Source organism: Castor canadensis, chromosome 6 (assembly GCF_047511655.1).
Source record: "Castor canadensis chromosome 6, mCasCan1.hap1v2, whole genome shotgun sequence".
Taxonomy (NCBI): Eukaryota; Metazoa; Chordata; class Mammalia; order Rodentia; family Castoridae; genus Castor; species Castor canadensis.
The window spans coordinates 22,992,972-23,020,160 of record NC_133391.1 but is presented as its reverse complement, the minus strand read 5'-3'; the positions used below and the strand labels follow the sequence as shown (position 1 = coordinate 23,020,160).

Sequence of the window (27,189 nt, the reverse complement as noted above, 5' to 3'; positions counted from 1 at the left end):
CGGTCAGAAAGGGTACTGGAGCCTCCCTGCAGGCTCTTCTTCACAGCATAATTTTTGAATAGAAAGAATTGGCTCAGGACCCAGCCTCTCACTGGTCATTGGTTTCATAAGTTACTGAAAGTGTTTCAGTTTCTCCTGCAAATGGGGAGTAATAATGACACCCATCCTCCAAGTGTTGGCAGGTCTAAATGAGACCATGCTGGAATATCAGTGAGCAGAAAGCCTGGCACAGTCGGACTCAGGAGAGGTTGAGTGTTGCAGCTGCGTGGAGGACCATCATGGTGCAGCTGCTTGCTCAGTGGTTCCTCTGCTTCTCTGCTGCAATGTTTTCCTCATCCTTTTCATTTAAATTTGAAGTTACATTTAAAAAAATCTTTTCTGAAATGAGAGCAAAGTTCAGGAAAATGATGGTAATTAATGTTTTATTAATTTTCTCCCTATTCTCTTTAATGCTTTTATATTTTGCAGAATTGGGTTAGTATATTTTACAATTGTATTTTGCAGCCATTTCCTACAATATTAAAGGTTTATACGTATCATTTATCTACTTCTTAGTATTGTATCATATTTTACTTAAGCATCTCCTCTCACTGAGCTTGTTAAGTGTCTACAGGTTTTGTCACTACAAATAGCATTGAAGTGAACATTTTTATAAATTATTTTCTTTTTTTTTCTAGGTGGCCCAGGCTGGCTTTGAACTTGCTAGGTAGCCCAGGCTGGCCTTGAGTCTGCAAATCCTCCTATATTTCCCTCCCAAGTGCTGGGATGACAGGTGTGCACCCACAGACAGCCCTTTTTTACATATATGTATATGTACATACATAAATATATATTTCATATATAAGCGTATATGAAATATTTATGACTATATACGAATTCTTGTTTGCATTTATGATTATTTTCCCAGATATCTGTCTATGTGTAGAGTTACAGGTGAAAGAAACTAAGCAGTCTCATCTCTTAAAATAATAGCTTACACTCTATTAATTAAAATCAAAAGAAAACATCTTTTAAAAATTCCAGAACAGTGGTTTTCCCGTGCTCTGCTGAGAGGAGAGAGTCATACCGTGAAGGTAGCTTCTCCTTTGTTTCTTATTTGGAATCGTTGTTTTCCAAGAACAGTGATGCATTTTAAGGTGTCAGGTTTGAACAAAAAGATAAGTCAAGGTGTGTTACTACAGCTAATGCTGATCGGGTGAATGATATCTTACTGACTTACCAACACTCACCAAAATTTTAAATATAGAAAACTATTTAGATATCCACAGTAGTATGGCATGAACATGATTCCCTTCTTGCACTGCTTATTCCCTAAAGGCTCGGGTGTCAAAGGGAGCTGGAGCTTCGGAGAAGGTTGGTTCTATCTGTGTTACTGAAAGAGATTGTTTAGAATGTTCTTGGCAAGTTGAAGGAGAGGAGGAGGGGAAAGAGCAGGAAGCCAGAGGCTGGCCAAAACCCACAGTGTGACTCTTATCTGTAAATCCCTGTGTCTCCATCCTCCGTCCTTATGAGTCAAGTCTCATAAATTCTTCACTGCTTGCTTCCACGTTTTATGGTACTTTTAACACGTGAGAATGGCCTGAACTTCATGCTGAGGTTGCCATGATGTGGGTGAGAGGTGACCCTGGAACATGCCAGTGTTCAAGGAAACTGGTGGTTATAAGTAGCAGGAATCTTGGCCAAGAGTTGAGTCAGGGCTGTCAACATGACTGGAATTTGTAGGCATTCTGTGCAATGCTACATGTGTCCCAGGGACAGGGAGGCTCCAGGTAGAGGCTTGGTCATGTGATTTTTTTTCAGCAGCATTGCACAAGCCTTACTTTTCATTGTTCAGAGCAAAGTCCTTGCAGGATTGGTTGCACAGAGCTAAATAAATTTCCCCTGGACACACACCAGATTTATCTCTAGAAATACAGGCTTCTAGACACTTCTGGTTTTGGTGTAGTCATTCTGCCTTGTCTTCAGATTCTGGATAGGTTACTGGTCAAAGACAGGCTGAATGCTTTACTCTTTATTTCTATGTTCTTAATCTGACAGGCATTTGGGCTGAACTTTGATTAGAATTGGGGAAGGTTAGGTGGCTGAAGTATTAGACATGTTCAGGATTGTCATAAGTAGTAGAACTCGGACCAAAAGAAATACATGCTTTTTCTGACCATTGGAGGTGTTCAAATGTGAACTAAAACACAGCTTTGTGGGAATAAAATAGGACCCTGAGATTTCACCAAATCACTATAGTATTGCTAAGTTAAATAAAATAGCTGTATTAGATAAACTTATATGTTCCCTCATTCCTGAAATTGTTCAATATGCCAAAAAAGCCACCTTAAAATATTATGGCATTGAATTTTTGGACATATGTCTATACATTTTTAGGGTATTTTTTTGTCACAAGATGGCTGTTTATTGATTTTTGCCTTTGTGTGAATATCATTTTAATGTTTGATTAATACCAACAGTAGCCTCAACTTTGTTGATCAACTTTGTTAATGTTTTTATACATGTCTTTATCAGGGTTAAATCTGTGTTCACATCAGATAACTCAGGACTGTGGGAGTATTCTATTGGCTGTGAAGTTTGTTGCTTTAATTGTAGCTGAGTTAATCTGTAGAACCGAACAATTATACTTCCATCTGTCTTTAGGGTTTATAACTGGTATAAAATAAGCAAATAGTGTAAAACACTTGTGCCTATGTGTGCAGCTCAAAGTTTTATTGATAATAAAAGAGAGATAGAGAGAGAGAGAGACATGCTCACTTTTGTGCCTGGGAACAGATCTGTTTCTAACCTTTGGTTTGAACAGGAAGTGAGAGAGGTGAAATGAGGCCTGGTTTTGTGGCAGACCAGAGCACTCCGTGTTCCTAAGTGTGGTATGCAGGTTTCATGTCTGTCTAGCTTCTTGCTCCTTTGAATAGCTGGCCTTTGAAGTCCTAAAAACATAGATTGGTAACAAGCAACATAAAGAGTGGGCAAATATTTGGAAAATCCAAACTCTGAGAATAGCCTGTTTAGGATAATTATACTCAGGCAGTATTATAACAGTATTTTAGTTCCCACCTGAATTACAGTTTTACTAATAAAATTCTCACATAACAGTAATTGAAAAGTCTCATCTTTACTTGTAATTTTAGATAGAACTATTATTGTATTTCTAACCATTAGGGTATCACTAAGTACTATCATTTAGGTGGCAGTCCAGCCCTTGATGGGTCTTTGTTTTTTGTAATTACATGTGAGTATCAGAAGAAAGAATTCTTAATATAGTTTTGGTTATTTACTGGATCAATACATTTGAACAAAAATAAACCTTTTATTCTGTTGTATGCTGTCATTGAAGATACATATTAATATGTACAGTGTCTTATTTTCAATCAGAAATAAAAAATGCTTTAGAATGAGATGAAGGTGGTTCTATTTAAACTGTGGGGAATATTATAGAATCTTCTGTTCACCAAGACTATATTGTTTTTTCCTTTCCAGAAAACAAAAGAAAGCAAATTTTGTTGAATAGTCCCAACAGGAAGATATATGTGAATAATTTTGTATATTTAGGAATACATGAATTCAAAAAGGTACTCTGCATTACTGGTATATTTATCTCCTTCCTTTTTATGTCTGGTACTTGATTTTGAACTCAGGGCCTTGTGCTTGGCTAGGCAGATGCTATACATTTCAGTCATGTCCCCAGCCAAGAATATGCTAATATGAATGTTATACTTTCGTTGTAACTCTCAGCATATAATGCCAGCATAGTTTTGGGGGAATATAATTTTGAAACACTGACTTCATCTAATTTGTTATAATAATTATAGGACAGTAATAATTTAATATTTTGGTGTCAGGATATAAGACTTGCAACACTAGAAATTGCTAGACTGTATAGCTAATAAACCTGGGTTGACTTTAGCTATTTTTTATTTTATTTTATTTAAGGCCAAATTATTATGCCATACTCCATATTCAGGTCTTTGAAAAAAATTGTGGCCTTTCATTGATCAAAACATATTTATAGATATTTATAAAATTTTTAACAAAGTGTGCATACTTATAAAGCATACAGAGGAAATATATACAGATTTTAAATAAATCCCTACAAATCTTTGTATCCGTGTAGACACAAAAGTTATAAAAATAAGGACAATTAAATATATCCTGTTAGAAACTCAATTTTCTCCCACATCTCTTGCTCTCATTCTGTCTCTGTCTCTCTGTCTCTGTCTGTCTCCCTGCTAGACACAAGGTACACACTTACACTTATGCTCTCACATCTGCCTTGGTTCACTTCTTTTTTGAGACTCTGATCCTACACACATGGCTAAGGTCAAAACGTTCTTTTTAAGAGCACACTTTCATAATGCCTTGAACTTGTTTTTCTTCAACAGAGGAAAACAACCCTCATGCACCTGGACAAACAAAGGTGTTCCTTCCAAAGCAGACTTTCAGAATCATTAATTCTGGCTGAGAAATGATTCTGAAAGTTAAGTGGACTTTCACGCATCAGGTTTTATAGCATTGACAAATGGCCGATCTGTGATTTGCCTCTCCCTGGTTTTCATCTTTGCTGTCTGTGTCACCTGCATTGCTGCCCAGCTTCCTCTGAAAGCTTTGGCTGTCCTTGGAGCAAGTGAGCCCAGACAGCACTCCGGGGTTCTGCGGCCTTTTGGTGGCATGCTGGGTCAGCTGGCTGAGGTGCTGGACACTTCTGCCCACACATAGTGCAAGGTAAGGGGAGGGATGGTAAAGGTGAAGTCTACAGGTGTAATTTTTAAATTAATTTGGATGCTGGAGATACAGAAAGAACTGATATGACGTATAGTGAGCTGTAAGAAACAGCTTGAAGGTGAGGAGAGAAATTGAATTTAGTACGAGGATGGGGGTTGCAGTGTCCTTGAGTGAAGTGGATGTTGGTGAGAGATGAGGCAAGTTAGATATGAAAAACATATCTAACATTGTATTTTTGCATTTTTAGCATAATCACAGCTGTAATGTTAAAAAAAATAAGTGAAAAGGAAAATCTTAAAAGGATCAATAAATTTTAGTTTGAAATTCTTAATATACTACTGTAGTCATGGTAGTTCTGCATTATGAATGGTTATCACAGAAGCTGGTCAGAGTTTGGCTCATAGAAAAGGAAAGGGACGTGATGAGACCTGAAAAGTCATGATGAAGAAGGGAGGGATGAGCTGGGGTGAGCAGCTTTCCCTTTTATATTGGGAAGAGGGATCTTTCCAGCAATAGACCTTTCTCTTTCTGTCTCTTTTCCTCTCCCCTTTTCTCTTTTAATTGCTTCCCTTAGATGACATATTTCTGTATCAGTAGGGAAATTATTCAGTAATTGTAAGTGAACATAGAGGAGCACATACAAATTGCTGTCTGCTGCTACAGAACTCGAACATAGGCTCATGATTTGATTTTATAAAAAACCCTATCAGTGCAAATTATGAACATATAGTTACAGATGAATCAACATGACGTGCTTCTATCCATGCAAAAGCAACAAAAAATGTTTGCACGGTGGACTGGGGTAATGTTGACACTTGCCTGACAGATGTTTGACACTGGAACTTTGGTTTTGTGTGGCAGAATATTTACTTACTGGAAATGCATAGAAAATATGCAAATTTCTGCCCCCGTAGAGTAGACCTAACAGCTAATGAAGAACTTTGATAAATCTTAACAATGATTATAATTTGAAAGACTCAGAATCTCAACAGTAGACCAGCCATGGAAAGGGTAGAATTCCACCCTTACTTCTATCCATTTGGGCACTCGTGCACAGCACAGCGACTTTATGTCACAGTCAGGTGAGAAAGGACTTAAAAACCAAGGAAGTGTTGGTGACACGTGCATTTTGTTTTCAAATGCGGCCTGTGGAATTCTAGGTCGCTGATTTGGAAAAACAAATGAACTTGGGTTAGCAGGAACACAGATAGGTTGCCAAAAATATTAATCCAGAGTATTTCCGGAGGTATACTTTGGGATTGGCATAGGTGACCAATAATGCCTGGTGATATCAAGCAAGGTAGGGGCCTACTTAAAGTCAGTGGGATTTTTTTTTTTTCATTTGTTCTCTTTTGGGCAGTACTAGGATTAGAACTAAGGGCTTTATACTTGCTAGGCAACTTGCTACTTGAGCCACACCACCAGCCCCTTTTACCTTAGTTATTTTTTTTCAGACAAGATCTTGTTCTTTTGTACAGGTCCTGCAATCCTCCTATCTCCTCTTGCAGCTGAGATTACAGGTGTACACCATCACCTCCAGCTTGTTGGCTGAAATGAGGTCTTGCTAACATTTTTCATGGACTGGCTTCTAATCGCAATCCTCCAGATCTTCACCTCCCAAGTAGGTGGGATTACAGATGTGAACCACCATGCCCAGCCATCAGTGGGGTTCTTTACACCAGAAGATGGACGCTAAAGAAGTTAGATGCTTTTCCCCATCACAGTGTCTCTCACGGACCTGCCTCCTTCATCTCTCACCATGCTTCTCTTTTCTAATAGAATACTTTACTTTCATTTAGTTAAAAGTTTATTGTTCTCCTAAGGGGGTTTGTAACCTATAAGTATACATTTATTCATCTGCACATTTGTGTGATTAATTACACTTGTAAAATTCGTGTTTAAAAAGAGCGTGCACTTCTCTTAAGCCAGACATTGGTTTAAGTGCTTGACAGATAGTAATTTTCTAATCCTTTCAGTAGCCCTGAAAAGTGACCTTCATGTTTAGGACAGAATCTAAAGTCATGTTGAAAAAGTCTGTGATCTAATTCTGTGACACTTACTGTGGTCTGTGTCATGGAACTAAGACACACAGGAATACGGAGGTGGTGATGTGTTATTTTTGTTGTCCCTGTGTCTGGCATAGGACCTACTTCACCATGCATTTTTATTTAGGGCACAGAGGCAGCCTGTGTAGTGACCGTTAACCTCAGCTCTGGGTCCAAACTCCCTGGGTTCAGTGCCATCTTTGCTTCTCACAGGCTGCGTGATTTGGGACAAGTTACTCAAATCATCTGAGGTTCAGTTTCTTCAGTTTGTGAAATGTGTGGAGTCGCAACACCCACTTCAAAGAATCGTCAGCCAGATTAAGTAAATTATTATTCTTAAAATTCTTAGCAGTGTGGCCAGCACATTTTAAACACAATGCAAGTAATAAAATGCCCAGGCAAAAATTTGACTATTCAGGACTTCTCCGAAGGAAAGCACTTATTTTGTTGATGAAATTATGAGCCATGACAATGACCAGGAGAAGAGCTTGTACAACAAAAGTACAGCGAGTGACACCCTCATAGGTTTCTTCCCCTCCCTCAGCAGCCACAGGTCTAACTTCCTGCCTGTTGTGGAACTGCTGGTTACTAGCTCCGCGGGAGAATTGACTGAATATGAAAACTTTCGGTTTGTGAAAAACATCTGGAATTAAAAAAAAAAAAAAAAAAAAAACTTGTCTACAACCTTTTAAGCAAGTTCTTAAAAAAACAAAGAAAAAAATCCCTCAATACTGCCTTAGGTGGTATAAATAAAAGAGAGGGTCCACACCTTGGGAAGTAATATTTTTGACATACTTCATGCTGGCAGGATGACAGCTGGAATACTGTGTTCTGCCCAGGACACCATCATTTTAGGAAGGACATTGACCATTTAGAGGACCAGAACTCTGGGGATCATGTGAAAACAGAGGGAGTGGGTCTGTAGGGAGTAGCCTGCAGAAGAAGAGACAGACTGACTGCAGCTGAAACACCTGACTCCAATTATTCACAAGGTTGCTATTTAAAAATAGATGCCCTATGTGTTTGTCTAGAAAAAAAAGCAGAATCAATACATTGACAAGAACATGCATATTTGGAGTTAATATTAAGAGGAGGAAAGTAATGGGGCTAGCCTGTCATTCTCCTTAACCATGGGTACCAATGATGGGTTTTGCAGGAATGCTGCAAGAATCACAATTAACACTTAGATTCGATTATATTCACTAAAATCAAGTTTAACTATCTATATCTTTATTGGGCTTGAGCAGTCATGAAATTTTCAATCCCTGAAAAATTCTTTCAATTTTTTTTTCTTTTTTTGGCAGTACTGGGGTTTCAACTCAGGTCCTCGAACTTGGTAGGCAGGAGCTCTACCACTTGGGCTATGCCCCCAGTTCTTTTCTCTTTGGTTATTTTGGGATAGGGTCTCACTGTTTATGCCGAGCAGCCTGGATCTTCCTATATGTGTTCCCACATAACTGAGATGACAGGCACCAAACACCACATCCAGCTTTTTACTGGTGGGGATGGGGTTTTACAGGCTTTTTGTCCAGGCTGGCCTCGAACCATGATTCTCCCAATCTCCACCCCCAGAGTAGCTAGGATTCCTTGAATTGAGCCACTGAAACCTATACTCATTCAGATTTTAAGGCCATTAAAATGACTAAAATAATTTCATGCACTTTCGTCCACCTTGACAATGAAAAGAGCATGAATTTCTGCAAGTGTCTCACTTTCATCCAGCCTACTTTTGAAATCTTATTTATGGATTAAACAATGAAAATGAATCAAGGGAAACACAGTGATAGAGTGTTCTGTCAAATTTCAGAAATTCCTCTAATGGTTTTTGAGAATTTTTTATATGTATTTCCACAAAAATAGTGTGTTAAAGAACTAGTTGAGGGCTAGTGGAGTGGCTCAAAGCAGTCTGTGTGCCTGCCTAACGAGCACAAGGGCCCTGAGTTCAAACCCCGTTATGCCAAACAACAAACAAACAAACAAAAATCTTAGTTGGAAATTACATGACCTTGGGGTTTGATCAGGGGAAATTCTTCCTGCTCCTGTCCTTGTTCTCTCCCGGCTTCCAGTCTCCAGGGGAGAGGAATGTGTATCTTTGACTGTTGTCTTTGGATAATATTTGCCATTCATAGAGTAGATGAAGGTGTCATTATAATGACTGAGAAAAATGAAGATGGGACACAGAATACAAGACAGTCATGGTTAGCCTTTTGAACTGCTTCTGTGTTTTATCGGCATGTTTCTCTTTCCATAGTTCCTTCTTGTGCCTTCAAATAAATTCTCTTTGTGTGTGTGTGGCTTTATATACGTTAGTTCTTAAAATTCCTTTGTCAAAATATTGGCTTTTATTGTATTAAGATTACTAAATTTCAGGTATTTGATTTTTTCCTATCTCAGCAGTGTTTTATAATTTCTTTAGAAAAGCAATGAAATGAGTTTCCTAATTTTACATTTTCTTAATAGGAGAGGGATATTTTAAATTTCACTTTACAAACTTAGACAAATAATGTATGTATTTCTACAGAGAACAGACTCTGGAAAAAAGAGGATTATCTAAATCCAAAATTCATAAGGCACATTCATGTTCTTCTCTTTCTTCGTGTTGGACAGCATGAGTTTTTGTAATGTATTCTAATACACTGTAGTCCTCCCAAGCCATTCAAATCAATTATAATCCTTTTTTGAGATGCAGGTCTTGCCATTGTAGCCCAGGCTTGCCTTGAACTCTTGATCTTCCTGGCTCAGTCTCCCAAGTGCTGGGATTATAGGCCTATTGCCACAATGCCCAGCTCGAATCATAAATTCTTGAGGTTCTTTGAAACTGAAATGGATATATCTTAGGAGTTGTTCCTTGAAGTTCACTTCGTCCTGGCTGGCTGAGTGGCATCTGCTGTTTTCCTAAAGTCTGAATGACTAGGGTTTGGGATGGACTGTCTCACCCATGTTTCATCTTATGGAGTGTTTCCTTCCTCTTATGACCTGTTAAATTGTGGAGGAACATCACAACTCAAACCATGTCATTTAAGTATCATTGTTTTAATTTTTGATAAAAGATTTAAGTACAGTTGAGAAGATGAAAGAATGTAGTTATGTATATATATAATAATATGTACATTTGGGTGGTTTTTGTAGTGTTCCAAACATGGAAGTGTATGTGACGTGCAGTAATAGTGACATAATGCCAATGGTTCACATTGTGAATGTTTCCCGTGTGGAATGATTTCAAAAGTAGTTGAATGAGCATCACCAAAAGGTGGTGCTCCAATTAGTGGAATATTTTCTAAAATAAAAAGACACCCCCCTCAAACCTTTATTTGTAAAATGACAAGATCACGGGGAAGATGTCATCTGTGGTGACATTGGTATCATGAATCATTACCTTTTCTATTCTGTCATTATGAGTCTCTCGCATGGACTCTCCATTAGGATTTCTGAGAAAGTGACTGCCATTGATTGCACAAATAAGCCTATCTTTAAGCAGTGGTTTTTGAGGACAATTGCGTTCTGCTGCTTAATATTGCTTTGATGAATATGGGTTAGGAAAACTGCCTAAAGGCAGCGGACTTCTGATTTCTTTCTTTCGTCTTCTGTTGTATTGGGCTGTGCGCTCTTATTTTTAACCTTTGACAGAGTGCTACGACTCCCAGACCTTCTTCAAATGCTTAGGCTTGTAAAGGTACAGGGGTAGCGCTTCTGAGATCAAGAGCGCTCTGGATGCAAGGCCGTCAGGATGTGAATGTGCTCTTGGTCACATCTGTGTCTTTGAACCTCCGTGACATGCTCTTCTAAACCAAGAGCAATTTCACCCAGCTAACCCCATGGGGTGGACAAATAATGTAAGTAATACTCTAGGCTCAGCTCAGATGGGAAGGCAGGTATTGGTGAATGAATGAGTGAATGCTTTCCTGGGCACCAAGTGCATGCAGAACACACGGGGAGGGAGAATTAGAAAGAGAAAGTGGGTATACGTAATTTTGAGCAGGACAGAGTATTTATTTTTTTTAATGGTCACTGTTCATTTTTTTTTATCTCCATCATTTTGGTTTCTCATTTTGTTACACATAGGATTGAAGCTTCCAATCCGAGTTGCTAATTCTTTATGTTTTTCTGACATCCGCTCGGCACCCAAATGCCAACATCTGCTGGATTTGGCTGTGTGTTTTCCAGCTTGAACTCTCAAACACCCCCAAATGTTTTTAAAATTGATTTGTGTACATTTTCAAAATAACCTTCCTTTGAGATCTCAGTTTTATGTGAACTGTAGTTAAACCCTTTTTTCCATGACTTGTAGCATATGGTATTTAACCATTTGCTAGTGTTGCTTTCTCAAATAAACATATTTGTGCAAAGGCATTTAAGAGAGGAAGTCCTCCCAGGTGACCCCACTGCTCAAAATGCTTTAAAGGTTTAAATGTGCAAGGATCAGCACTGTTCCATGTCTTTCAAAGAAGAAGCAGTGAGGGCAATATAGCCTTTCTGACTCTTGATCCAAAAGTGTCTGTCCCTAACAGAAAAAAATCAGACCAATTAGTATTGACCCTGTAGGTTTTTTTTTTCTTTTAACATCTGTTGCATGATGACACATAAAGGTTCAAGAGACACATAAATCTGGGATTGGAATTTTCCATAAATTGTGCCCTTCAGATCATTTTTCACCTTCTAAATCATCCAGTGCATTTCTCACAGCATTTATCTCATCCAGATGATCACAAAGAAAGGCACTAGCATCCTTCAATTGCATCTTTCCTGCAACAAATTCATACTCACATTGGCACACAGGTCGCCTCTGCCGGTCACAGCTTCTGCAGACTTCAATTGTGTTAGCCGCATCATAAACACAGCTGCACACATTTAGAAAGTGATTATGGATGTCATTTGTAAATCAGAAATGTTTGTCGCAGAATAGTTGGAAAATTGCTCCAGATCCTACAGTCGATCTATGGCCAAGTCGTCATCATTGCCCTGGTTTTCCAGTGCAGTAGTCTGTGCTTTTCCCAGGAAATCAGGTAATCATACCTAATTGCAAGTGTGCAAACCCTGATCTTTTCAACCGTAAATTATGAAATAATTTCGGAACTGGCAAGACGATTAAGTGTATGAGTGCAGTGTTTGTAGTCACGTGATAAGTAGCAAGCTGGGTAGTAGGGCTCAAGAGTGAGATTTTGTGGGGGATTTGGATTTAGACACAGAGGGACTCAATCTTGTCCCTACTAATTTCCAGACTTGTGGTCTTGGGCAAAGCACTGAACTCGCCAAACTCTGACTCCTTCATGGATAAAGAATAAAATGGTTATACTGTTACTGCAATGTTTGGATGAGATTGAGAGATGCCGTGTAATGTAAAGTGCCTGGCACAATACAAAATGCGTGATTTGGAAAATGCTGAAAGGGTTGAGTACCCCTTATCTGAAATGCTTAAGACCAAAAATGATTTCAAATTTCTTTACTTTAGTGGGGGGATTTGGAACGCTCACATAAACTTAATGCAATGCCTGGAGGATAGGACCCGAGTATAAGCATGAACTGCTTCACATTTCTTATACACCTTGTACTCATGGTCTGAACATTACTTCACACAGGAAGTTTAGGGTACCAGTTTTGAAAGTGACCTCATCATGTGAGGTCAGTTGAGGAATTTTCCACTTGTGATGTCATGTTGATGTGAGGGGTGCTCTATCTGTGTCAACAACAACTTCTCCTGAAAGGATGAAAGAAAATGATCATTTAAACCATTTCAATATTTGAAGACATGTGTTAACATTCTGCTAAAACTGTGGGACAGTTAGTCGGGTACATGCCTATAATCCCAGCATCCAGCAGGCAGAGGCAAGAGGGTTCTCAGTTCACAGTTAGCCTGGGTTATATCCAAGACACTGCCTCAATGACATCAAAAAACTATGGGATGTCAGCAGGTGGTAATGAGAATATAGACAATGTGTTAGTCCTCAGGCTGTTTATTTTTAACAGTGGGGCAATTTTATCTTTAAGAAAATGAAAGAAACATAGAACTAAAGACTAATGTAAAATTTCATACAAGTGTGATTTATTTTGAAGTGTTTGAAACAATTCTTGGTGTGATCAAGAATCTGTCTGATTTTCTGTTTTCTCCAAATAGAAAATATTTATGTTTAGGGAGCTGTTCTTTTGCTTATTCACCAGTCACGAGCCTCCAGTGAAAGGCAGATACTGATTGCTTTGGAAGATGATGTGAGCATTTCATCTTTAGGAAAACAGCCAAATCCGAGGGTTAGAAACAAATCTGAGAAAATTACTTCCACTCCGGAAACTTTATCAAAGCTACTACGTAAAGAAATTTGTGTTCTCGGTGCTTAAACATTTCCCATGGAATGAACTACTTAATGATATATAGGACAATTGATAATATTTTTTATATTTCTAGCTTGGGTAGCACTGAAAGCAGCCAGGACAGTGGCAGTGTGTGTCCCCATGTTCTGAACACTGGAGGTTCATCAGAACCCTTGTCTCTGTTGTCCCCAGGCCTGCGTTCTGGCAAAGGTTGGTACACACAAATGGCTGTTGGCCATGCAGAGATGTGGTGGTCTACAAGTGCTGCAGGAGACAAGATCCCAGTGGCTTGGAGCATTCCTGCTGTGTGTTAACATTCTTGGGTCACCTACATTCTCTACCAGTGGTTCATCTGAATGACACAGGCCCTGCCACTCATGCTCTCTGTGGCGCCCTCTGATGGGCCTCCCAGATATTACAGCCTTGGAAATTTCCACATTTGTCTCAGACAAAAATAGTAAGAGAAGGGCCTGTCACTAAGTGTGGGACCTGCCCTGCACTGTTCACCCTTGCATTTACTCCTTCTTTAGGAAAATAACAAATTATCTGAAAAAGATCAGAAAACCGGCATGCATTTAGGAGAGGAGAGGGAGTAATCACTGTGAAAAGATTTTTGAACCCTCAGTGCTTTGGTTAGGGGAAATGGGATGAAGGTAAACTCCATGTTGAGATGAGGTGGCTGATGTATAACCCTGGGCACAGGTTCTGAAAGACTGCTTTAAGTATGTAATGTAGGAGTCACAATACTGCTGGAAATTTAGAAGGTGGTGTTCATGACAGTGATTAAAGAATGAAAAAGAAAAATCAGAAACTGTTATTACACAGCTTCAATACTATACTGAGAAGGTCCTTTTGTGTTTACGTTTCTTCCTTTCCTAACACATGAGAGGGGGGAGGAGAGAGAGAGAGAGAGAGAGAGAGAGAGAGAGAGAGAAGCCCTGTAAAAATGTCTGCATTCAGTGAAACTTTTCTGCAACAAATGAAACCCTGTCCTTTCTGGGCCCTGCTGATACCTCTTCCAGGGAGGAAGGAAGAACTCATGGTTCTTCGTGAAGCATGTTCACAAACTCTGTCCTTTCAAAAGAGATCAGGGAAATATCTGCTAAGAACAGCTTGATACAGGTGGAGCATCTCTAATCTGAAAAACCCAAACCCAAAATGCTTCAAGACTTTCTGAGCCTCGCATCAGAGCTCAAAAAGCTTCTGATTTTGAGTTTTGGGGTTACAGATGCCCACTTGGTCAAGTCCAGGCAAATATGCCCAAATCTGGAAAAACACCAAATCCAAAATTGTTCTGATACTAGTATTTCAGATAAGGGCTACTCAACCTGCCTATTCTCTGCTTCCGATAAACACCAGGCTTTAAATAAAGCCTCTGGATTTGAACAAGTTTTTCCTTTCTCTGAAGAGGAATTGTCCATTTTATTTTGGTATTTGGGGACAAATTACCGAAGTTTTTCATTATTTGACTGGGGGCAGGGTGTATTATTTTACCAATGGACTGCAAAAGCAAAGTGCTACACTGGAAGGAGGGTCTCCACAACCACAGAAGTGAGTAGAGCTGAAATGGGCTGCTGTATAGGAACTTAGCATTGGACCCTGAAATACAGCATCCTTTCCTGCTGTGTATGCAAATATGTGCTGTGGCTTTACTCCCTGAACTCCTCAGTCCTCTAATTTTAGTACTTAAAAGCACAAGTTCACTAAACTTGAACTTGGTTGTGTTGCCATGAAAATAATATTTATGGTCTCATTTTGTTGAACATGAACCCATGTTCTTATTCAGGGCTATAGCTTATTCCTCAGTTCCAGGTGTTTCACTCTTTCTGAACTGTAGTTACTGCCTCAATATTTAAAATTTTGGCTTTTTGGAGAGAGATACTTTGCATCTCTATTTCTATCCTTGTAGTTCTGAGAGTGACATATCCCTCAGATTGTCCCATGTTTTGGGGGAATATTATCTGTCCATCTTTGTTACTATCTCACCATCAACTTTGCATATTTATATGTTGTCCATCTATTATTCTGTCTGACACAGGTCGATTTTATGTTTTGAAAATGTAAGATGTATTATGCGATGAGACTATAGGGAGAAAGAATGGACCAAAAGAAAAGGCTTTGTAGATTTCAATTTCTGCAGAGTTTCCTCATGAAAGTTTATTTGATGATTTGGGGGGTTGCTCACAGAGGTGTTATTCTGTATGTGGGTTCCTGTTGAGGAAGAGTTTCTGTCATTGGGACGATGAGGAACCCGAACATATCTGATGTAATGCTGGACATGAAAGACTTCAGTTTTACTGGTCCATGGCCTTTCTGAGCGTATTTCCTCTAAGATGGGGACCCTTGAGTTGCTGCTACATCCCAGGGGCTGAGTGTTATACTGCCTTTCAATAGAGACTGGACAGGAAGCACACATGCACACACCACTGCTGCTCAGACATACGTGTAGCTGTCATGTTTCTAAATTTTCTGATATTTGACTATTTCAATTCCTTGAAATTCAGTTGAAGAGCATACAACAAACTAAGAGAAATTATGAAGTAAAAGATAACACATGAGGCTTTGTGTTCTCTTGAGAAGAATGTATTGGTTTGTTAAATCAGTTTAGTAATACATTTTGCAACCACTGTAAGGTTGCTCTGTTTCTGCTTCCTGAAAATTAAAACAAAAATTTTAAAACAAGTGAGATTTAGTGGTTAGGTGACCTTCCTTTAAGAATTAATCCTCAAGCTTGTTTGGAGTGTAGTAATTTAGCAAATTTTTGTTTGTTTGTTTGTTGATTTCTGACAAATCCTTTGCCAGAAAGCAGTGATAACGTGTGCATGCTGATGAAATGTTTGAGTTCGAAGTTTTTCTTTATAGGTGAAGAACTTAAGGTGAAGGTTGAATGACTAGTCCACAGTCACACAGAAGTCACCCTCTCTATCCTTCTTGCTATTTCTCACTTCACCGAATCCTTAAGTACCCCTTTCTATGCCAATAAGCAAAAAATTTAATCTATAAACCTTATTAAACTTTCAGTATGTTTCTAGATTATATGATATGACAGAATTTTTGTTTGTTTGTTTTGGTGGTATTGGGGCTTAAACTTAAAGCTTTGCACTTATTAGACAGGCGCCCTACTGCTTGAGCCACATCTCCAGCCATTTTTTCTCTGGCTATTTTGGAGATTGGATGTACTTATGCCGGGCTGGCCTGGAATTGTGATCGACCTGATCTCAGCCTCTGGCATAACTTGGTATGACAGGCACATGGCACTGCACCCAGTTATTGGTTGAGCTGGGATGGGGGGAAGGAATCTCATAAACTTTTTGCCCAGGTTGGCCTTGAACCATGGTCCTCCCTATCTCAGCCTCCCAAGTTGCTGGGATTACAGGTGTGAGCCTCTGGCACCAGGCTGGCAATTTTTAAAAAACAGGAAGAAGGGGCAATAATATGGCATTAGTCCAAAGGGTACGGCCTGTGAAGGTGAGTGAGTCCTCTGGGCCTGTAGTATTGCAGAGTGTCTATTGCTAACAAAACTGTAGTGACGATATTTAAACGTTAAGAGGACAGATCTTATGTGAAGTGTTCTTATCAGGAGAAAATAGTAATAAAGACGGGAGGAAGTATTTGGAGGTGATATTCGGAGGTTTATGGCAGAGACTACAGCACTGTTTTCAACAGGTAGTAAACCTTATCTTATCAAGTTGTATACAGTAAACATTCATAGCTTTTCCTCTGCCTCTCAAGTGGTTCAACAATAAAGGAAGAGGCTTAATTATTTTTCTTTTCTTCACTTTATCCATGTTTTCATAAATATTTGGAGTACAAATTTCTGAGTTTATTTAGCCTGCTTTTGGAACCACACATTTTTAATTCTGCAATGTATTTTAAAACCAACATTCAATTTAGTATCATGTCATTTACTAATTAAACTTGTTCTTGAAACTTAGGTGAATGGTTATTGAAAAAAAAAAACATCTCATAGCATTTGTGTGTGTGTGTGTGTGTGTGTGTGTGTGTGTGTGTGTACAGGGAGTAGAAAACCCAAGTAAATAGGATGCACATGTTAGTAACAGAAGTCTGTTGTCAGGCTGAGTGTGGTGGACCACTCCAACAAGACCAGCACAGCACTTGGGAGGCTAAGGATGCAGGATCATGAGTTCAAGGCCAACTTGAACAACATAGCTCATGACTACTTCATGTGGACCAGGATGACGATGGGTGTTTGTGGTGGTGCAAACTTAGCAATTGCTTCTACTGACATTTTCATGATCCCTGTTCAGAGAGGGAGCATAGTCTACTGCCAGAGACGGGGAAAGCTAATACAAATAAAATCATATGGCATGTAAAGGGGGCGTTGTGCGCAGTGCTGTGAGAACCTATGTGCAGTTCCGACTGAAACAAGACCCAAAGGAAAATCAGAAATGAAACTTCTACAATATCATCAAGAGTGGGCTCAAAATAAATGTGAGCCATTGGTGTCTTTCTCTTACTGAGTTAACATGATATTGGTGTGGTGAGATTTATTGCATGGGGATTATATTTTCAATACTAACAAGTAATTGTTAGTCAGTTTGTAAAGAGCAAAGTGCCTCTACTTCTCTCATGGATTAACAATTTAAAAACATCTTTTATTCCACATAAATGTGAAAAAGAATCCACTTATAAAGGATTGAGGGTTGCATATTTAAACACATTTTAATAATTTGTTACATTGGGGAATGTTATAACAAGACTTCAGTTATTCATTTGATTTAAACAATATTTTTGTAGCACCTACACACTGGTGCTGAGGTACAGTGGTAAGCAAGTAGACCAGCCTACATAGGGCTGAACTCCACCTCCACATTCTCCTATTTTAGAACAGCACCGACAGGAGCAACTTCTACTTCTCATCTATCATGAGAGATCCCGAGAATTCCAGTGGCTTTCTTTCCCCTGTGGAGTCCATTACTGATGTTGATGGTCTGTGACTAGCATTCGTATCCAGGTTTATGAAAAATATCTCTCTGCTGTTGAGTCAAATCTTGAGAATACCCAGTTCTTTTAAAAACAGTTTTATTATTTTTTAAAATTAGTGTACATTGGTAATATAAAGAGGTTTTGTTGTGATAATTTCATACGTGTGTACAGTGTACCTTGAACAAATTTATTCCCTCCATTGTATTTTCATTCCCCCTTCTTCATCTCCACTTTCTAAACAGTGTTTGGTGGGTTTCCTGATGCTGTCTTCATATGTGTGTGTAGCATACTTATTTTCTTCCCCTCTCAGAATTTCTTCCCCTCAACCCCACTGATCCCCCAGTTCCATCCCCCTTTCACATTCATCTCCTGTCCTCATCATCATTGTCCTCATCGTCATTTTAGGTTTTAGGTCTAGTATCCACAAATGAGCAAGAACACGTGACACTTGGGTTTTTGAGCTTGGCTTATGTCACTTGATGTGATGATTTCCAGTTCCGTCCAATTTCCTGCAAATGACATCATTTCATTTTTCTTTGTGGATGAGTAATATTCCGTGGTGTGTGTGTGTGTGTGTTTTGTGTGTGTTTTCTTTATCCATTCACCAGTTGTTAGGCATCTTGGTTGATTCCACAGTTTAGCTATGTAAACAGAACTGTAATAAACCTAGTTTTATTTAGCAATATGCTATCCAACAGAATTTAGGCTTGTCTTCTACATTAAGGAATTCATTTAGGGTAAGTTATTATACTAAAGTTGTGGACTCCAAGCAACCCCATTGCTTTTGATAAGCTGTTTTGTCCTTCTGGTTATTCAATTCCTGTAAACAAAGTATAGCAAGGTCAAAAATTGTCTGGGAGGCAGGGCATACAGATGGTAAGAAAGTGACTATTATAGTGGACAGACTCTAGACTTGGGTCATTAAATTTGAGTCCAATTTCTGGATCTGACTCCTGCTAGCTAGTAGACCATGGAGAAGTCTCTTAACTAGATCCATCTGTTTCCTCCTTTTCTGACAATAGTGAGTATGTGCACTCTGCTTAGATAATGTAAGGATCTCATGAGAAATAGACATTTTAAAATTGTAGTATATACACAAAGCTAGAAATGGCCAAATTTTAGATGGCAAGCATAGTGTAATCATTCTTCCTGTCGTTTACCATGTAGGGCTGGGTCTGAAAAGCAGATTAGATAAGGGGAACTGGACCTTGTCTTCCTGTCCCCTATCATTGGTATTTCTGATATCCTACTCCAGATTGCAAAATCAAAATCAGCAGGTTAACATGATCCTCCCATGACTGTACATAAATTCTCCTAAGCCCCCGGCTAGGCAGATTTCTATTCTGATCATTTCAAGCAAGTGAATGAATGAATGAATAAGTAAGTAAGTAAGTAAATAAATAATAAATACACACATCTCTTGGGGACATTAAAGTTACCGTAGCAACAGCAGCTCTATGTTTTAGCATCACCTGGGAGAATGGGAGGTGGAGGGGAGAGAGGTTATACTAAATAACATTCTGCTTTCTGTTCCCAAGAACCGTTTTTGGGGTCAAAGGTTCATAGTACATTATCAGTCCCCTGAGCCCACCAGTGTTCAAAAATATTTTGTGGGTTTTTTCCCTCAACTTTATGGTACTTAAGTTAGACTTCTCATTATTAGAATAGCAGATCAAACATGACTGACAGTTCTAGTGTCTTGGATTAAGGGAGGAAGTACTTAGTCAGAGGCACTGGGAGTTTATCAGGAGACATGAAGACTTCAGATCCAGGATCGCAGTTTCCAGTCACCTTCGCTTTCTGAGGGTTGCTTTACTCATCCTGTTCCAGGTTCCATGAGATGAATATTCTCAGGGGATCAGTGTGTTTTTACAAAATATACTGCACTAAAACAATCCATTTTGCTCTTTTTCTCATGTAGAGGAAAATCAAGAATCTCAACATAAAGATTGTTTGCATATTTAAAACTTGGAACCAATTCTTCACATACCTAGGTGGTTTCTCTTTAATGGCAAATTAGTGCTCAATTCTAGATGTGGCAAGGTTTAGGATTGAATAATGGTAAGGTATCTTCTCCTTCAGAACATGCTTTTTTTTGCAGTGTAGTTGAGACGATTTCTAATCATTCATCCTCTGCAATTGCAATCATTGTGACTACTCTTTTTTCTCCCTCTTTTACTCCCTGCCTGGGACCTTGTTACAACGTAAGGGAGTTCTCTGAGTATGATTCTATTTGATTCTGCTGAGTATTGATTACCCACCTGAACTGTGCTACTAAAAAAAGTTGGGACTGTTGAGTGATGAAGATAAATCATCTTGGAGACTAGAGATTAGTAGATGTCTCAGGACAAAATTTCCCGCCACCTTTGTCCAGTTGTGGCATAAATTAGTGAAAACACTTTTATAGCCAGCATTGATCATTGACCAAAGTTGATCCCGAGTCAGTTTTTATTCACTCATTCAACATTTATCGTGTTCCTACTAGGTGCTAGTTAAAAGTGCTGTCCCTAGAGTGGAAAGTCAACTGGGACTCACACAACTTCCCTTTTACTGTGGTCGTCACCCTTTTGAGCCCATTGTTCAAAAGTTTGACATGAACCGAATTGAGGGTTAATACAATATTGCTCATATTAAAGATTTTTTCCAAATTTAACCTTTTTGTATAAACATAAGAGATTATTTTTCTCAATATGACTTCTAGTCAAAGCCAGAAATCCTCTTGTTATAGTTCTCTTTCCAAAGCAGACCACACAAGGCCATGGCTAGTAAGATTTTTCTTGAGGCTTCCTATAGCTGAGAACTCTTCCTGTTCACAGATGCAGTGTTGTGAGAAAGAATCTATTTTCTCCATTACCAAGCTACTCCTATTTTGCTTTTAAGGAAGTTGCTTGCTATCTACAGCTGTTCAGCCTCCTGGACTTTCAATTTGTCTTCAGCACAACCAGCTTTTCAGTGTGAGCGTTAAGGTTTGAAGCAGACAGTCACCCCTCCCATGGAGAAGTCTGCTGCATATGATGTTCAAGTGGAGCTATCAGGGCCACTATACTGCATCTTATGCCAAATGTGCTCCTCAGCACTCCAAGGTTATGTGAATACGTGAAATAATTATTTTCAGATGTGACGTTACACTTAGCAATTTAGTAACATGAGAAAATATGGTTTAAAAGTCGTTTGTCTGAAAAGTAACACAGAATACAGTTGTGACAAATCTCACAAGCATTGAGACATAAACTCCATTGTGGAAATGTCAGAGTGATTCAGCTGAACCAATACTGTCATCAGTAGGATGGGGACCATGCTGTTTGAGCCAGGATATTTCTTAGGACACAGCCCCAATCCAGAAATGTGCCTTGCTTCTGGTCAAGTAGATGCTTTTTACCACTGAGCCACAACTATGATTCTCTGGATTCTTTGGTAGCTTAATATTTCTGTCTTTAAGTCATCTTCAAAATACAGATTTCTCCATTGTCCATAAGCTGACCACAGGACTGTAAAAGCCCTTAACTTTGGAAGGAAGGGGAGGAAATCAGTGTAAGAATATTTAATTGCTGCCAAAAACAAGACTGTTATAAAGTTTCTCCAACTTTATGTATTCTGTCTATTTATATCAAGTTATCTTCCAGTCAACATAGAAAAAGAAGAAATATGAATGGAGTTTTCTTTTACTCTGTGTTGATTCTTGTCATTCATGAAAGGGAAAATGATTATCTATTAGTCTTTAAATTTCTTCAGAAACATTAAAAGAAAATCACATAAAAGTGCATTTAGTGAATGTCTTATTCTACTTGACAATATTCAGATTACTGAATATTGCTGACTGCTTATCTTGTAAGACAAAATATTTTTATTTCCCAATATTGTTCATGTTGTCTCCAAAAGGATTATCTGCTAAGTTTTTGCTTTCAAATTCACATTTCTGGCTTTACCTTGCAGTCTTGCAATGCATAATTCAAAATGTCTGCAAGGGCAGGAAGTTTATTGTATTGTTTAACTCTCTGCTTTGAATTATAACTTTAAAAAAGAAAATGAGACACCCTGCCCCACCCCCACCCGAGGGACAGACTTTCCATGACAGAATAGTTTTAGACATCAGGAAGTTGCACAAGTCAGTCTGGAAAATGCAGGACCAAATAATTAGTGCTACCTAACAGAGCTTTGCTTTCATGGTTGATATTGCTTTTGTTAAGTGAACTACACATGAATAATAATTGCTCTACTTATTTTATACTTTCAAAATCAATACTTAATTTTCTTATTGACATTCTTTCTGAATGATTTTATTTAGGCATTGTAGAAACATAAGGGAAAATTGCAAAATCATTATATGGTGTAAGTTCTTGAGAAATCTAATTAAGCTTTTATTCTAATGAGTATGAGTAAGCTAGGCAAAGGACAATTGAATGAGCTGACATTTGTGCTGAAAAGCTAAAGTGACGTGCCCTGTCTAGGATATTCTGTTGCTTTATGTTTTACAAGGAAGAATTAGGATTTCATTTTTAAGTATTAACTTCCAGAAGACTTAAATTCCAAAATAATTTATGAGAGCAGAGAAATTGGTGGAATGATTCTATGATCCTATAGGTTCCTTGGTGCTGGCTCTAGAAAAACATTCATGGGGTAGAGAACAAGGTCAAAGCCTAGTTCCGTAAAGTTGCAGTCAGGTAATAAGCAGAAATCAGTCTCCACGTCCCTTTTGATTTTATTTGATCATTTCACCTAAAAGGCCTAGGCTGGCCTTGTGTTTTTCAGGTTATAGTGATTACACTATTGGGCCCAGTTGTTCAAGTGCACCATTCTTTCTCAGCAGATCCCATCATTTACACAAGGGTTCTCAAATGCTGTCTTTACAACAGGCAGCCAAGAGGAAGGGTTTGAAGGAACACTAGGTCCACTTGGTGATGGAGTCTGGGCAAAAATCAACTGTGTTTCAACAGCCAGTTGTTTACAAGGATCCTTATCTGCCTTATGACATCTTTATGGCCATGGGAAGGGAAGAATGCTCTCTGCCCAATTGGGGAAGTTTAGTTCTGCTTCACTTTCTTCTCTTCTGCCCCTGGAATGTAGGAGCAAGGCATTTGCTATCATATATTGTACATTTTCCTTTGGGATTTGTCATCAATATATCATACCATTTTAAAAGAATGACCTGACCTATCTAACCTTTGATTCATTACACGGAAAAGGAGGGAGAGAAAACTACCACGTTTGTGAAATAGTTTCTAATGCATTATGAATAAAAATAGCACATTATACAAATAAATTAAAATCTAATTATTTGTTAGAATTGGATCTAATTCCTTGAATTATTCAACAGAGCAAATGAGTAGGTTCAAGACTTTGCAATGGAGTGCTGTTGGGTAAATACATGGATAGTTTAGAAGCAATACTGGCTAAAGAAAAATAGAATGTAATTCTGTAAAATAATATGGAATTCGGTGCTACAAAGCAGGTAGAATCTATACTACGGTTCAGAATTAAAAGATCATTTCCTGGGTGTAGGGCGTGTTCAGAGAAGTCTTCCTGGAGTAGATAATATTTGAGCTGAATCCTGACAGGTTAGTAGAATTTAGCATGTGGAGACTGGGGCAGGGCATAGTAAGCGCAACACCCTTAGTAGGGAGACAAGTTAAAAAATGTAATATTGAAGGATACTGGCTTTTTCCTGTCATGAGTCACAAAATGCACTGGATGGATAAGTTAGCCCTCCTTAGGAGCCTGGCATTTTGCTAAAATAAGTATTTTACATGTACTATTTAATCTTTACAATAAACTAAACAGTAGGAATCTCTAGATAAAGAATCCAGTGCATCATGCAACTAGCATACAACAGAAGTTGAAATCAGAGACTGCAGCCTTGATGGCTAACCTGTTTCCTGAAGCTGGAGATGCTTGATACCACAGGCAAAGATGGACGTTTCATTTCGTAAGTGATGATCACTGGTGGATGTGTCTAACAAGTTGAGTCATGTGTTCTTTCTGTCTCATCTCAGCCTTCTGTTTGCACACATCCCCTCTTCAGTTCTGCCTTCACACTGTAGAGATGGCACATCTTTGGGGATTACAGATTTGATCATCAAATACAGTTGCTTATAACCTGACCATATAATCTCTGGAGGTTTACAGCCCACATTCCCATGGTGTGCAAGGCCTCACCAGTTTCTATAGCTTCATCTGGAACCACTTACATATTCTGAAATTGCCTTGTCTTCTGATTATTCTATTTTCTTAGGTCTGTTCCTCCTTCTGGATGACTCTTTCCCACCCCAGAACCCTCATCTCCACATACTCTTCTCATTTACTGTGAAATATTGAACTGCTTGCTAACCTTTGACTTTATACAAAATATGAAAACTATTTCCATACATGCAGTTTTGCACCAAATGGAATCCAATCGTTTATCATAGATACTACATATTCCATATTAAAATGGCTTTTGAAATTTATAATGTCATTTTTTTTCAAATTTCCTGTGTTATGTACAATCACTACCAGGTGTGTGCATGAGTCAGGAGAGGCTGGGTTAACTTGCAGTAACAATAGCCACAAAAATCTTACTATTACATAATAGAAAAAGACTTCTTTCACCTACATGTGGGTTGGGAGGAAGACTCTGCTTAGCATAGTTCCTTCTGAAGGAAGGTCCACTTGACAGGTTCTTCTGCAATCCCATGGTGAGAGAACATGGTGAGTCACACCCTGTTCTTGGCACTTCTGCCTGTTAGTGATGCACTCCACATGTGCACACATTTCACTGACCTCATGGCCTCTGTACATGTCAAGGAGAGAGAAAATTGCAACACTGTCATATGGCTGCAAGTGGGAGGAAAATGGAAATGGCCAGCAGTGTGGCCATATGTTACAGATCAGAGGCAGTGGGATAAGTCCTTTGAAATTTATGTTCATTAGTAGTTTATGAATATGTTGTTAAGTCTTGCAGTTTGGAAGTTAAGATTAAAAATACTTTAAGATGTGTGATTATATGTTTCTTTAAAACATCATTATCTCAGTTTAAGAGGCTGAATATCAAAGCACATGCTTAAACTTATAAGTGTAAGCATTTAGTGGACCAGGGCACAAAAGTGTGTATTAAAGTTGTCTTGTCCACCGACCATGTTGATGGCAGAGGGAGGGACACAGTACAAAGGCTGAGCTGTCCCTGGATAGAAATCCCGCTAAGGATCCTTTTTTGTGGTGAGATCACGATCGTTGCAATGATTCATCAGTCAGTGGTTATGAGCCGAGTTTGAGTGAGTCAAAATTCCACATTGACAAGCTCCTGTGTAGGTGTGCTGACTTTCATAAAACTCATCTGTTTGCCTTTGGTTTAGTTTTGTCCATACCAATCGCAGATTTTTATTTCCTTTTGTAAGAAGTTATACAGAAATTGACTTGAAGGACATTTAGTATAAGTGTAACTTTGGAGGGAAAATCTCATCTGTGAGCATTGTAAGCTGTGTCACTACACCCTTCACCCCTACCTTGATATAGGAGCTTGACTCTGTAGAGATCCGAAGATATGGATGAAAGGAGAAATTACAAACATAGTTATAGCACAATTACTTGCTGATGAAAGTCACTTAGGAAAATACCTTACTAGTTTTTAGAATGGGTAGTATGATCATATATACAGATATAAAATGAAGAAAGCTGAAAGAAGGATCTGATTGATCCAAAAAATTTGACCAATAGTTGTTTGTTCTTGTGTTCTTTTTTTATTGCATAACAAGAATATCTTCTTCCATTTTTCGTGTGTAAATTAAATATATCTGAGTGGGTACATTTGCTTCACAGTTATTATGCTAAAAATTATAGAGCTGCATTAGCATAAGTTCAACATTAAATATAGAAGCCATTAAAAACTCTATTCTATGAAAATGAAATTTCTTTTGAAAAGGAAAAATAGGTATTAATTGTTAGTCTGCTCTTTTCATTTAGAGTTTTGTGGGTTTTCTGAATATCATTTCTTTGCCTCTCAGAAAATTTGCCAAATTGTTCAAAATTCTCACTGATGTTTGCTCTTCCATATCTATTACAAGAACAACTAATTGTGTATGTGCTGGGTGTTATCTCCATTCGAGGGGGAGTCATTTGGTTACCTTCTTTGTGGCAATAGCAGAGAAGGATAAAGTGGAGAAGGATTTTACAGGGCTGGTTTATGTCATGGAAAGTTAGCACTACGTGAAAGCTCTAAATTACCAAGCACATGAAATCTCCTTCCTATTCTTGGCACATGAAGGAGTTTCCAAAGATGATAAGAGTACACAATTCCTTTACCCTCTATTGGATAGTCAGTCAGCAAATATTTATCAAGTACTTGTCAATGTACCTGTGGCTGAGTTTCCATTTCTCTTCTGCTTGCCTTATCCCTTCTCCTCTAGCTCCCAATGGGGGAGCAACCATGACTATCAGTTTTCCCTGTGTATTAAAACTGTCTTCCCGATAGTTAGCCTTCACAATATTCCCTTTTCCTTTTTGGCATGGAATACACATGACCAAAAAATAGGGATGCTTCTTAAACTCAGAAGCCCAGAAACAAACAAATAAACAAATTAGTTGTGCTGGGTTTTTTTTTTTTAATCAGTTCTTTTACTTTCTGAGAATGTGGACAACGAGGTATGTTTATTATTCTAACTACAAATCTGTTGGCTTTATCCATCAGTCACTATGTTTCCTATACAGAGCAGTTTACTTAAGATATTGACTTGACAATAACATTGTTGACATTTATAAGCTCAAAAGTTGCCTTGCAAGTTTTTGAAATTAAACATTAAAAGTATTGCTTCTCACTGATCATCCTAATTCAAGATGGAGCCTCAGTTCCTTTGTAGGTCAGGCGGTGGAAGAAGTGAAAGAAGGATGACAGTATGTACTTGGCGAATTAAAACCAAACTTGATTTCATCGAATGAAGAGGAAGAGTGAAGCAAGCTTAACTTGCCAACCTCAGAAACAGTGAGACGATGGAGAAAGAATAGAAGCAGGCAGCGTTCATTGTGAATTTTGGGTAAAACCAGAATAAATCTATTAAGGCATCCAGACAGGTTTGAGTCTAAGTGGATCAGTAAATTTTACTCTAGGAGATACCTAATGTCAAACCATAGGAAACATGTCATGCTCTAGCCAGCTCCCCCAAAACTCATCACTGCTGCTGGTAAAATGCCTCCAAAAGCAAAT

The 27,189-nt window shown here is 38.5% G+C and overlaps 1 protein-coding gene, 1 long non-coding RNA gene and 1 pseudogene across 2 annotated transcripts in view; 2 read left to right on the top strand and 1 right to left on the bottom strand.

Moving 5' to 3' along the window:
* Positions 1 to 27,189, top strand: part of Pde3a (phosphodiesterase 3A) — a 294,071-nt gene that overhangs the window by 45,123 nt on the left and 221,759 nt on the right. The window lies entirely within an intron of this gene.
* LOC141424023 (uncharacterized) lies at positions 513 to 7,440 on the top strand. Its single transcript, XR_012448815.1, has 2 exons — positions 513 to 4,722; positions 6,201 to 7,440. It is a non-coding gene; the product is annotated as an uncharacterized lncRNA (long non-coding RNA).
* Positions 11,410 to 27,189, bottom strand: part of LOC109682203 (nucleosome assembly protein 1-like 1) — a 46,941-nt pseudogene continuing 31,161 nt past the window's right edge.